At 41.0% G+C, this 13,693-nt stretch overlaps 1 protein-coding gene across 2 annotated transcripts in view; it reads left to right on the forward strand.

The window, feature by feature from the left end:
• Positions 1 to 11,460: 11,460 nt before the first annotated feature.
• LOC136466917 (probable protein phosphatase 2C 12) overlaps positions 11,461 to 13,693 on the forward strand; it is a 53,894-nt gene continuing 51,661 nt past the window's right edge. Inside the window, exons 1-2 of one of the 2 annotated variants that reach the window (XM_066465436.1) lie at positions 11,461 to 11,935; positions 12,020 to 12,091. The gene's annotated coding sequence lies outside the window, so the exon portion shown is untranslated. The remainder of the gene's footprint in view (positions 11,936 to 12,019; positions 12,092 to 13,693) is intronic. The other variant, XM_066465435.1, reaches the window with a different exon arrangement.

Genomic DNA, 13,693 nt, shown 5'->3' on the forward strand with positions numbered 1-13,693 from the left:
AACGATAGTGAGGTCAAAACAGCCGCTTACACACAAGTGTTTTTTTAAGTCCCTCCTATTTTTTATGGCCCTGTTTTCTAAACTACACTCTAGCAAGAGCTCTCAAAATAGGGTTCTTGAATTCATTTTAAATGAGAATAACATATATATATATATATATATATATATATATATATATATATATATATATATATATATATATATATGACCCACTTGCCATCCTTTTTTCTATCTTTTTTCTTATCTTCTCCCCATTAACTGACACGGCCATGCTCACAGCTGACATTGAGAGGCACGACCAGGGGAGGGTCGCAACTATGACGACGAAGGGGCACGGCTCCGACGAGGAATGCGGGGAGGAGTATGGCTCCGATGGGGTGCCGGAAGGGCGTCACGGCTCGGGGGAGGGGCGGGGCTCCAATGGAGAGGGCCGGCTCCCACAGGAGTGTCAACCGTTCACTCGGTGGTTTAGTGGCTAATTGGCATCACTCACCAAGCCCACACGTTGGACGCCGCAAAAACCTACCCCAAAAGTAAGGGTAGCACAATGACACGCTCAACTATAATTGTTCTTCGCGGCTCTCGCGGGGTGAGCACAACAACCCTCACAATCACTTCTCCGAAGCTCCGCACAATCTTCTCGCGGGCTTCGACAGAGATCACGCCACCAAGCCGTTTAGGAGGTAGCAACCTCTAAGAGTAACAAGCACCACCAGTTTGCAACTCGAACACCTAGTGCCACACGATGCAATCTCACAATGCAATCGCACTAGATTCACTCACTCGCAATCGGATGCAACCACTATGTGCACAAGTGAGTTAGAGGCTCTCCTAGCACTCCCCATGCATGGACACAAGTCCCAAGAGTGCCAAGCAACCAGCCCAAGGCTGGCCAATGCTTGGTTTTATATCCCCCAAGAAAATAGAGTCGGTGTACCCTTTCATTGGGCACTTTTCGTACTAACCTGACTCACATGTTGAACTGGCGGACTCGCCTGTACTAGGGTCCGGTCACTAAGATTGCGCCATGTGTCCATTGTGTTCAAAGTCGACCGTTGAACACCAACAGCTATCTCCCACGCGCGCCTTCAGCCTTTCGACCGGACGCGCCTGGAAGAACTGACCAGACTCGCTCACCCCAGGGTCCAGTCATGAACAGAGAGCTCCTAGAGATAAAAAAAACATTGACCGGACGCGTCCTATCGATGGTGACCGGACTCACCCGGCGTCCGGTCCTCTCCCTCTCACGTTTCTACGCACCACGACGTACTAACCGGACTCTGCTTTCTCCTGCGACGGACTCGACTCTCCCAGAGCCCTGTCACTTCCAGAGAGGTTCCAGATGTGACTGGACGTGTCCTGTCACAACGACCGGACTCTGTCAGCGTCCGATCGCAGCATCCTGTCACATAGTGTTCATCGCTAGAATGACTATAACTCTTACCTCCGAAGTCTGATTTTGATGATCTTAGACACTTTGGAAAGCTTATGCAAAGGGCTGTATATCCCACATGCATATTTGATCCAAAGCACAATGGATCAACACAGAATTCCAATCAAGAACCATCACTTCTCTTTTTCAACTCAAGTTTCTCCAAAACTTCTCCAACTTCTTCTCCTTTGCAAATATGCCAACACCACCAAGTGTACGCCATCACGTGCAAGTGTGTTAGCATTTTCACAAATATTTTTCAAAGGATTAGTCACTCAATTCATCACACCACTCGATCCTAACAACGATACAAAGTTAGATCACTCGAGTGGCACTAGATGACCGATATACAAACAAGTTTGCCCCTCTTGATAGTACGGCCATCTATCCTAAACCCGGTCATAAACTTCTCTACACACCTATGACCGGTAAAATGAAATGCATTACAAGTATACCTTTACCATGCCCATTCCATTCCATCTCCTCCGTCGTTGATGCAACACATGCACCAACCATATCACAAATGATATGATCCACTTTATATCATCACATGACCTTGTTAGTTCATCGATCTTGATCTCACTTGCTTTTCGTCGTTGCCTTCGTCCATCGGCGCCAAGTCTTGCTCAAGCTTCACCGCCTTACGGTCCATCGCTCCAAAACCTCCAACTTACCCTTCACGCTTGCAAATGCTCCATCAAGCCAAGTATTGTCTTGATCTTCTCCACCCTAGTCACGTGACTCAATGTCATGTCTCATATGCAATGAGCTCCTTCATCACATGTGTGAGCGTTGCAACAAATCCAAGCCACCTTCTCCGTCATGGCATGAGTTGCTCACACAAGTGTACCTATGGACTAATCACCTATGTATCTCACATTTAAACACATTAGTCCACCTAGGTTGTCACTTAATTACCAAAACCAACGAAGGGACCTTTCACCCACCTCTAGCATTATGAAAGATAATTTAAAATAACCCCTAAATTTGTATCTAAAGTACCCACTATCACCATGAAAGATAATTCAAAATAACTCCTAATTTTGCATCTAAGTTACCCACCTCTGTCATTGTGAAAGATAATACAAAATAACCCCTAAATTTGTATCTACATTACCCACATATACCATTATGAAAAATAATGTAAACTACCCCTTAGCTTTCATTCAAATTACCCATGTCTGCTATTATGAAAGATAATATAAAGTAACATCTTTTAATTTGTATCTAAATTATGTCAATCACCTGTTAAAAAACAAAAGTATCTCTCAAATCCACATGTAAATACTTATATTATAAAAACTAATTCAATATCCATAAAGTACACTATATATTTCTAAATTATACACTTCTACCACTATTAAATTAAAAGTAAAAATAATGCTATATTCCACCATGTAGACCAAGTGATGTAGACTAGGCCCGATCTTTCAAAAGGTATGATAGCGTCGATTGGTAGAGACTCGACGTTCACGATCTAGGCTTCGAACCAAGATTGATTCGGACCCCCACAACCATTACACAACTGCTTCGTTGGTTATCAACCACGCGAACACAATTGACCTCGCCGAGAAGGCTTTCCCGCAAGCGAATCGAGAACATAAGCAAGAACGGGATGAACGCAATTTGAAATTGCAAAAAAATATAAGTCTTATAATAACGAGAAGGAGTTCAAGTCTTTATTCAAAAGGACTAATCGCTATAGGAGAACAAGGTCAAGAACTGGGGCCCTGGTTCACAGCAAACAGCCTTGGCGGCACAGTTGCAGTAAAACGATGTCTGTTTCACAAGGAAATCAAGAACTAAACAAAACTCAAACCCTAAGGAGAGCGACGACTGCTATTTATAGAGTCTTGGGCGTCACCCCCCTGGACGCGCCCCCTAATAGGCCCAAACACGATATACGGTCCAACGGACCAAAAGACGGTGTCGTAGCACCCTGGCAGATTCTGGATGCTGACTTGTTTTGATAATTCCTGTTGATTCCGAAGGTATTTTGATGTGAGACCACTTGGATTGGCTTCCTTATCAAATTAGCTTTCCAACCATATGTGGATCATCGAAAACGGAGTCCAGATGTGTCCTAGGTGACCAGTTTAAGGCAGACTAGTCCTAGAACCCAAGATGGGCTCCAACTTCAGTTGGACTGGGCCTCCACCATGAGAAAGATGAATTGAACGCCCATGCTGGTCCTCCTCCTCTTCTTGTCTTGTATGTGATGAAGAAGTGATGTCCTTATCATCCTTCCTTTCTTGAATTGAAGTCGTCCTCGACTGAAGTAGATCGTCTCCTCCATTGGATGACAGCAACGATGGCTTCGGAAGAAGACGTTCATCTTGGCGCCCAATCCTTCGCAAAGGCGGCTGCCATGGTGGCTTCCCTGCTGGGAATTCATCCTCCTCCTGCAAAAGGTTAGTACCAACAAGAGGCATAGCACTAGAAGCAGGACCAAGTGGACATATAGGCGATGTACAAGTTAAAGTATAACAAGGTTCATCATGATCAGTAAGAACAGATTTAAGAGCAAATAAAACTTCTTTCATGTTACTTGATGGTTCATTTGTTGGTTTGCTAAAGTCTTTATCATGGCCTTTCTTTTTCTTTTCAGCAAGTTCCTTTTCATATTGCACAATTTCAGCAGGAGTTAAAGGAAGTAAAGCAATGGTCTTTCCCTTAAATATAAAAGTATATCTATTTTGCCTACCATGATGTAGAACATTATTATCATATTGCCAAGGGTGACCTAACAAAAGTGAACAAGCTTGCATAGGCACGACATCAAAATCAGCATAATCATGGTATGATCCGATAGAAAAATGCACACGAGCAGATTGTGTTACCTTTGCCTTACCACTATTGTTGAACCACTAAACATGGTATGAATGTGAAAAAGCACATGTAGATAAACAAAGGGTCTTGACAAGCTCAGAACTTACCAAATTATTGCTGCTCCCTCCATCAATTATAGCACGAACACAGAAATTATTGATAATGAGGAACATTTGAAACAAATTGTGGCGTTGTAGCTTGTCTACTGGCTCAACTTGTGTACTCAAAACACGCTGAACAAGGATTGATTTGTAGTTTGCAGTGCATGTCACACTATCAATTACCTCATCAGGATCTTTAGCACTATCCGCAAATTTATCTGTATAAAGATCAGTTGCAAGTGCAAATTCATTCTCTTCATCACTAGCACTAGCATACCCACCATCATCAGTAGCAATATATGTGCGTTTGCTAGGGCATTCTTTAGCAATATGTTCCATGCCCTTGTAGCGGTGGCAAATAATTTTAGAAGAGCTGCTAGAGGAAGGTGTAGCAGATTCACTGGAAGAAGGTGTGATAGAAGAACTCTTCTTTACAGGCGCTGGTGGTGTCTGCACATCAGAAAATTTACTCATCTTGGTTGGACGTGAAGGAGTGGACGGAGTCGTGGAACGCCTAGGTTGTCGTCCCTGTACTCCCCTTTCAACTTTAAGAGCATAATGATATAATTGGGAAAATCTAGTCTATTCTTTATAGTCAAGAACATCCTGTATTTCACGACGCAAACCTCTAAAAAATCTAGAACATTTATCCATTTCATCCTCTTATATGTTACTACGTGCTAGACCAATTAAAGGCTCCTGATAATATTCCTCAACAGTCTTACTACCTTGATTTAAACGTTACAGTTTTAATCGCAGATCACACTGATAGTATGGAGGAACAAATCTCGATTTCATTCATTGCTTAAGTACAGTCCAGGTTTGAGGTATTTGAGCATTAGCATTAGCATTAACATTATTGCAAATATCATTCCACCAAAAAAGAGCAAAACTAGTAAACTCACTAGTAGCAAGTCTAACTCTATATTCTTCAGGGGCTTGATGAGAGCTAAATTTTTTATCTACAGCTATCTTCCACTCTAAATATGCTTCAGGATCAGCAGAACCAGAAAAAGGAGGTATCTTAAACTTGGTTTTAGAGAAAGGATCATTATTGCCTTGGTTATTACCTCCCATACCGTGTCGGTTAAAGTTTAATCGATTATGGTTACGTGCATCCTCAGCACGTCATTGAGCTTCGGCTTCAGCCTCCGCGTCGCCATCATCCTCCTCAGAGAGATCATCTTCTTCTTCAAGACATGGTCTAGGATGTCGTTGTTCAACATCTTCAATCCTCTTGGCCAAGTTGGTGATTTGTTGAAGGATCTCATTGAACTTGTCATCAAGAACGGCACGAAGCACATTCTTAGAAACACAGTCATTGAAATCTGTAGGTGTGTCCCCGTTTCCTTTGCCGCTGCCTTCCGCTTTTCCAGACATGGTTAGTAGAAAGAAAAAGACAACACAAATAGAATTATCCCTACCAACTACTTAGGTTGTGGACAAGGAAAAACAAGGCACTTAACTCTTAAGTGTCTTACCACTATCTTACAAGTGTTCTTACCAAAGCAACAGGCGGTGCAATCGGTCGGTGACTGTGATACCGTTGTAACTTGAGTGTAACAGTTGCAAGGCGAACCTGTACTTGGTTAGAAGAAAGTAGAGCTTGGACGGGCATAATATAAGTAGCAAGGAATAGCAAAATTCGCAACTAAATAGCAAAGCTGAATAAGTATCCCAAGTACTTGTCTTAGTTGCTGGCCTACTCATGTTTCAAGTACCAAATATATCAAGTGACGTGAACAGCAGGAATATGATTAGGAATAAGGTAGAATTTAGCACACGCAAACACAGCTCAAATGGCGCTCTCTATGTGCCTCTCTAGATATTGTTCCACTTTTGTCCCTCTCTTTTTTCTCTATTTTTTTGATGTTGTTGTTTTTTTGGGATTCTTTAACTTTTTCTTTTTATTTTTTTATATTTTTTCCTCACTTAGGAGCACAAAAGAAGTAACCACAGAAAATATGAGCTTAAACAAGTGAAAGGCGTGGCCTGTGGAAATTTTAGAAGACGTGCTCAAAATCGATAAAAAACTTGTGACCACGAAAAGAGAATCTTCTGACCAGTTTTTGACCAAAATAAAAATCTCTGACCCTGACAAGGCAAGGATGAACGGATCCAAAAAAAATTCTGATCAATTTTGATATATGGAACGTCGAAATCCGAGTTCGTATGCGAAAACTAGACCAATTTTACGAACTGACTCCGAATTAGAGGACAAAACAGGAATAATGCGCGCAAAATTGGTCACGGTAGCAAGGATTTGATAGAAACAGTGAAGACAAGTATAACAAATTAGATGGCGTGGACTAGAGTTTGATGGATATAAAGGAAACACAGCAAGACTTGAAGGTGTTCACGGATTATGATGAAAAATAAAGGAAAAACACAAACTAGACTCAAAATCGATCTAAAACCAGCAACCAAAGCTTGACCTAGGGCACAAACTCAACAACGCGAAACAGAGACAAAATTGAATGGCACAACGAGGCTATAGGACAGGGAATATGTGGCGGTGTATATTTTTTTGGCTTTATATGGACTATAGGTAATGCAAAAACAGTAACAATCTAAAGGAGAAAACAAAGTTATACCTAACGGGCAACAAGGTCTCTAATACCACTTGATGTAGACTAGGCCTGATCTTCCGAAAGGTATGATAGCGTCGATTGGTGGAGACTCGACGTTCATGATCTAGGCTTCGAACCAAGATTGATTCGGACCCCCGCAACCGTTACACAACTAATCCGTTGGTTATCAACTACACAAACGCGATTGACCTCGCCGAGAAAGCTTTCCTGCAAGCAAATCGAGAACATAAGCAAGAACAGGATGAACGCAATCTGAAATTACAAATAAATATGAGGCTTATGATAACGAGAAGGAGTTCAAGTCTTTATTCAAAAGGACTAATCGCCACAGGAGAACAAGATCAAGAGCTGGGGCCCTGGTTCACAACAAGCAGCCTTGGCGGCGCAGTTGCAGCAAAACGATATCTGTTTCACAAGGAAATCAAGACCTAAATAAAACCAAAACCCTAAGGAGAGCGACGGCTGCTATTTATAGAGTCTTGGGCGTCACCTCCCTGGACGCGCCCCCTAATGGGCCCAAACACGATACACGGTCCCACTGACCAAAAGACGATGTCGTAGCACCCTGGCAGATTCTGGACACTAACTTGTTTCGACGATTTCCATTGATTCCAAAGATATTTTGATGTGAGACCACTTGGATTGACTTTCTTATCAAATTAGCTTTCCAACCATATGTGGATCATCGAAAACGGAGTCTGGATGCGTCCTGGGTGACCAGTTTAAGGCAGACTGGTCCTGAAATCCGAGATGGGCTCTAACTTCAGTTGGACTGGGCCTCCACCATGAGAAAGATGAATTAGACGTCCATGCTGGTCCTCCTCCTCTCCTTGGCTTGTATGTGATGAAGAAGTGATGTCCTCATCACCAAGTAAACATCTATACCTTAGGATAAATATTTTTTTGATAGCTTATCAAGTTGGAAAAATGTTCATTAACAAACTACATAGCAATTATACTAAAAATCACTTTAAATTCAATTAATACCCCATGATTATAAATTTCTTAAGTTGTTATTACAAATGAGTTTAGTTTATGCATTTGAATGAAAATTTATGTTATATTGTTATGGGAAATTAAATTTTAAAAAATATTTGTTTTATAAATCAATACTACTACACATATAATTTATTGATAAAACAAATTCAACATCTTGAGTGTTGTGGCACAAGCTGATACGAGTGTTTATGCTATTGTGAGAATTAAAAGGGGAGCGTATCAGACCTAGAACCTTCTTTTTAGAAACAAAAAATAAAATTTTGAACTAAAGATACGATAAGCACTAGAATTTTAACTTAACATGTTTGAAAAATTGCTACAACTAAGTTTAAAGTTAAAATATAGATTCATGACACGTAATAGGTGCAATAAGATCTTATATAAGCTTAGGTTTTAACTAAATAAATATCATGCTAAAAAGATACATCCTAAAAATTCTAACTAAATGTCCCTAATGGAGTTTCCTCGTTAATGGACTAGTCACTTTGTAAATTTCTATAAAAATAGGCACTTCGTAAATTTCTAAAAAAAATGGGAAGATGAATGTTTCTAAATCTAAAGAAGAAATGTCGCCAAGCTAGTCAGATTGTTCACTGGTTTTCAACAAAATGAATGTTTGCTGATTAAGGTTGTCTCCAATAGGAGACCCATTATGGAATCCAAATCCAAAATGGGTCTCCAACATAATACATATAGCCTACTAACAGAGTATCTATATAGAAGACCCATTTTAGGATGTCAGGAGAGCCATAACCTAAATCTGAGTATCCTCTCTCCTGGAGACTCATTTTGCAGAAAAGGGATTAGTCTTTTGGGTCTTGTTGTTAGAGAACGCCAAAAATATGTATTGAACCATTTACTTGTAGCGCTAACTAAATGATGAATATATCTTATATTTTGGGTCGCAGTCGTTGAAGACAGTCTAACAAGGCCGCTAAATGCCCTGTGCTAGCTCCTCCGGACTTGGGTCCTCCCGTGCGGCCTAGAAACTGCTATGGTGATCATGACGACATTCATATGTGACTGAGTGAGTCTATCCATGTCTCAATTCATATGGCTGTTTTCAATAGAAGACTCACTCAGGGTGTTCGGCTGGTACATAAAAGTATTGTGTACCGGATGGTTTCGAATAATTCAATAGTATTCTGTGAGAGAGAATAAGCTGAAACAAGCTGAAACAAGCCGAGACAAGAACAGCTGAATAGGCCCAATGGGTTTCCAACGTAATATCTATAGCCTACAACAGAGTACGTATATGAAAGACCTATTTTAGGTGTCAGGAGAGGCATAACCCAAATCTGAGTATCCTCTCTCCTGGAGACCTATTTGCAAAAAGAATTATCTTTTAGGTCTTGTTGTTGGAGAAGATCATAAATAAATATTGAATCATTTACCTATAGTGCTACCAAAAAATGAATAGTTTTTATATTTTGAGTCCCGGTTGTTGGAGGCCGTATGAGGACGACCATGCATCATGCATGTCATAGCCACTAGGACCACACTACGCACCCCCAAAGCCAGAGCAACAATCGTGTCCAGTCATTTTGGAGCCACAGCTATCGAGCATGAGTGGTCACCGCTGCGAAACAAGAAGCAATGCAGGCGCGAGACAACAGTGACAGCGAGCATGCTGGTATACGCAAGCACGAAACTCAACATGTATCAATCAGCTCGACAGCACGCAAGAACGAGCTGCGTACTGTATATAGTAATGTTTTCCTTCTCCCTGAAGTTTATTAGAACTTCTGATTTAAAAACAGGTTTTCCACAGGGGCAGACCCACAGGCTATGGCAGGTGGACCACGGCATACCCTATGGGGACGGGTAATGTCTATTTATACACTAAATAAATCAACATACTTATACTAAATAGTTGAAAATTAAGACGGTGACGAACTAGTAGACTAGCGGGTGTTCACTTCTGGTGTGCCGCGCATTAATTTTAATTAACTGTTTTCTCAGTCATTCATGATCATTTTCTTGTTTTGGAAGTCCTTTAATTTTTCACCATGTTCGCTTATTGGTTTCAGCCAGACTTATTTAACCAGCCAATAGTATTTTCCTCTCACAACAAACCAGCACCAGTCAGCTCAAACCAGCCCAGAAACCAACCAGCGAACACGCCGTTTACTTTTCTGTTTTCTCAGTTGATCTGCAGTTATTTTCTTGCTTACTAAGTCGTGTGTGTATATTACTGAACTGCAGTTTAATTTAACTCCAAAAATATGGAACGCACTTGCAATATGACGTGCATCTAGAAAACATATAGGCATGTCACACATGCTAATACAGAAGTTGTGTTTTGGTAACTAAACTAAAAAAACGAAAGCAAATATTTTTCCTTCATATAACAATTGAAGTTTTGGTTCGGTCACTAAACTAAACCGACTCCTCTAATATAATAAAGAGTAACATTTAGTGAAGATCGAATTGAGCTAGTGTCATCTCATATTCGGCATAAAGATATATGTAGTCACTTTTAGAAACAATGGAAGTTTTGTTTTGGTTACTAAACTATTTGTATTTCATTATTTAAATTATTTATCATCGTTTCTAGCTTAATCTTTGAATTTAATGCTTATTATGTTATTTAATGCATGCGGTTTTACTAAATTAGAACATGGTTTTACTGAATTGCATAAGAATTTTTTTTTCGTGGCATATCCTGCAATAAAATTATAGGTCCGCCACTGGTTTTCCATATTTAAAAATTATCTCAAACTAGTCAAAACATGGAATATATTGTGTGTGTTTAAGGGCATGTCTGCTTGCCGCCGCAATCGCAGGCGCCATAGCTGCAGCCGCGCCATATTCGCGGCAGACGTTTCGGCCGCCACACAGTTGGCGAGGTTGGGCGACGAAAATGAACTAGCCGGTGCCAGCGCCGCCGAAGCCTTGCCGATGTGTGGCGTGGGTGTTTGGCAAGTGTGGCGTGCTGCGAGTGCGGCGCGGTGATCTGTGGCGGTCATTGGACGCTGTCCAAGAGCGCCCTAAATATTTTGTGTCAATATATGAAACCCAAATAGGGGACTTCCCTCAGGTTTCGGTTGAGGAAAATGAAATACTAGTGCAAAATTTTTCTGAGTCTGAAGTGAGGGGTGCTATATTACAAATGAACCATAACTCAGCTCCAAGTGCAAATAGATTTCCAACTAAGTTTTAAAGTCTTTTGGAATGCGATTAAAGGGGACTTAATGGCCCTATTTGAAGACTTCCATAAAGGTTGTCTCCCTCTACATAGTTTGAATTCTAGAACCATCATTTTGCTACTCAAAACATTACAAGAAATGCCCTTATACGTGACGGTTTACCGGTGACCTTCTGAGAAATCATCACAGAATGCTGTAATTTGTGATGGATTATTTCTAAGGTGCTAACTCTATGACGACTTGTTAACGTATCGTCATGGTTTGACGTCACAGATCCACCGTGCACTTTGTGTCTAAATTTTGGTCGCTCTGCGCCATTCAGTTTCGCATGCCCGCGCGGCAACAGACCTCAAGACCGTCTCTGCCTCTAAAAATTTCTCAATCTTATCCTCTCCCATAGTCCCACCACAGCTCCGTTATCCTCTAGTTCTCCCATGCACGAACAAGAAGGTTTCAGGCGGCGGCGCATCCATGCAGGCTCGCTGCTCTCAGCTCCCCAATGCCAAATCTTGCGTCTTCGTTCTTCATCCCAGGCGAGCGACGGCGGCAGGGGGCGGCGCTCCACACCCGGGGAGATGAGGCAGGGGGGTGCAAAGGACGTAGCCGGTGGCCACGTGGGGGCGGCGTGGACCTGCTGAAGCCCTAGGGCTCCTTGCGGCTCACAGATCTACAGGGCGGCAGCGGCCGATGGCTGCTGCATCCAACTGCTAGGGCCTGGCGCGGTCAACTGAGGGAGGCCGGGAGGGGCCGCCGTGGAGCGCCCAGCGGCCAGCGTGGCAGCGGCACCGTCACAGCGTCCGAGTGCCGGCGTGCAGTCCACCATGACGACCAAAGGTTAGGGATTTGATTTCCTGATTAACGATTCAGATCCTCTCCAACTCTACTCCTCCCTGTTATTGATTTTACTGCTTGATTTAGGGGAGCAGATGATTGGGGGCAAGAAGGATGCAATCTGCCTAGGCTTCAACATCTGCATCCTAATTAATGTTGGTGCGCATCAGGATCTGCTTTGTTTTCATTATTTGCATATATTTTTTCTTGTGGATCTGAGGAATAGCACGAAGACTGCAACATCATTTGTTCCTGCATCGACTTTAAATTAATGAGGCAAAGCAAATACAACAATATAGGTTAATTTGTTTACTATATGTTTCAAATCTTCACCAAATTAGAAACTAACTGGATTGCTTTAGTTGCATAGAAGATAATTAGACCCTTGCAAATAGCTTTTCTTCCTGGTACAAATATTATGGAAAGTGGCATCATTTTACATGAAACGATACATGAGTAACATAAGAAAAAACAAGATGGTTTATTTTTTTTCTCAAACATGGCGTAGCTAGATACAAATATTTGTTCAAAGAGGTAATGTTGGTATAAAAGTAAATGACTAGATTGACCCGTATTGCCAAACACAAAAAGGCCTAAGACAAGGTGATTCTATGTTCCCGATTTTGTTTAATATTATGGTGTGGACATGTTAGTGGATATCATTACTAGGGCCAAAGAACATGGGCAAGTCAAAGGTGTTGTTCCACATTTGGTGGAAGATGGTCTCTCAATTCTTCAATATGCGGATGATATAGTGTTATTTCTAGACCATGATATTCAACAAGCAATGTATATGAAGCTACTACTTTGCACATTTGAGCAATTATCAAGTCTAAAAATAAAATTTCACAAAAGCAAAATTTTCTGCTAGCTTTAGTAAAACAAAAGAATGTGAATTGCAATACTCACATTTATTTGGCTGCAAAGTACGCATGTATCCCTTCCGGTACCTAGGGTTGCTAATGCATTATAGAAAACTTAATAACAAAGATTGGAAATGAGTTGAGGAAAGAAATGAAGAGGTTGTCTAGATGGAAAGGAAAAATGTTATCTTTAGGGGAAGACAAGTGTTGATTAATTATGTTATGTCCAGTTTATCAGTGTTTATGCTCTGTTTTTTTAAGTACCAAGAGGGGTACATAAGAAAATTGAGTACTATAGATCGAGGTTTTTCTGGCAATATGACCAACACACAAAAAATATATAGAGAGAGAGACTTGCAAAGTAGTGTATTCTTTGCCAACCAAAAGAACAGGGTGGTTTAGGAATCCAAAATCTAGACATACAAAACAAGTGCTTATTAAGTAAATGGTTGTTCACCTTTGCAATAAAGACGGTTTATGGCAATAGTTGCTAAGAATAAATACATTAAAATAATACTCTAACACATGTTAATTAAAAAACGCTAAAGATTCTCACTTTTGTTGATGGGTGTGAAGGACCAATTTTTTAGCCTGGGAAAGTTTAAATTAGGTGGTGGTTCCCAAATCATGTTTTGAGAAGATACTCAGTGGATAGACGTACGCTAGAAATGGAATATCCAAATCTTTTTAATGTTGTTCACTAGATGCATGCTACGGTTGTATAAACTCAGGCTCCTTTGGATTGAAAGATTTTTGTAGGAATTTTACAGAAATACTGTTTATGGAGGATTCTTTCCTTTCATAGCCTTTGGTTTGTAGGATTCATGCTTGGCATTCCATAGGAAATCTACCCTATGCACACGGATTTCATAGGAATTTTAGCATCCATTGAAACCTC

Source organism: Miscanthus floridulus, chromosome 7, assembly GCF_019320115.1.
Source record: "Miscanthus floridulus cultivar M001 chromosome 7, ASM1932011v1, whole genome shotgun sequence".
NCBI lineage: Eukaryota > Viridiplantae > Streptophyta > Magnoliopsida > Poales > Poaceae > Miscanthus > Miscanthus floridulus.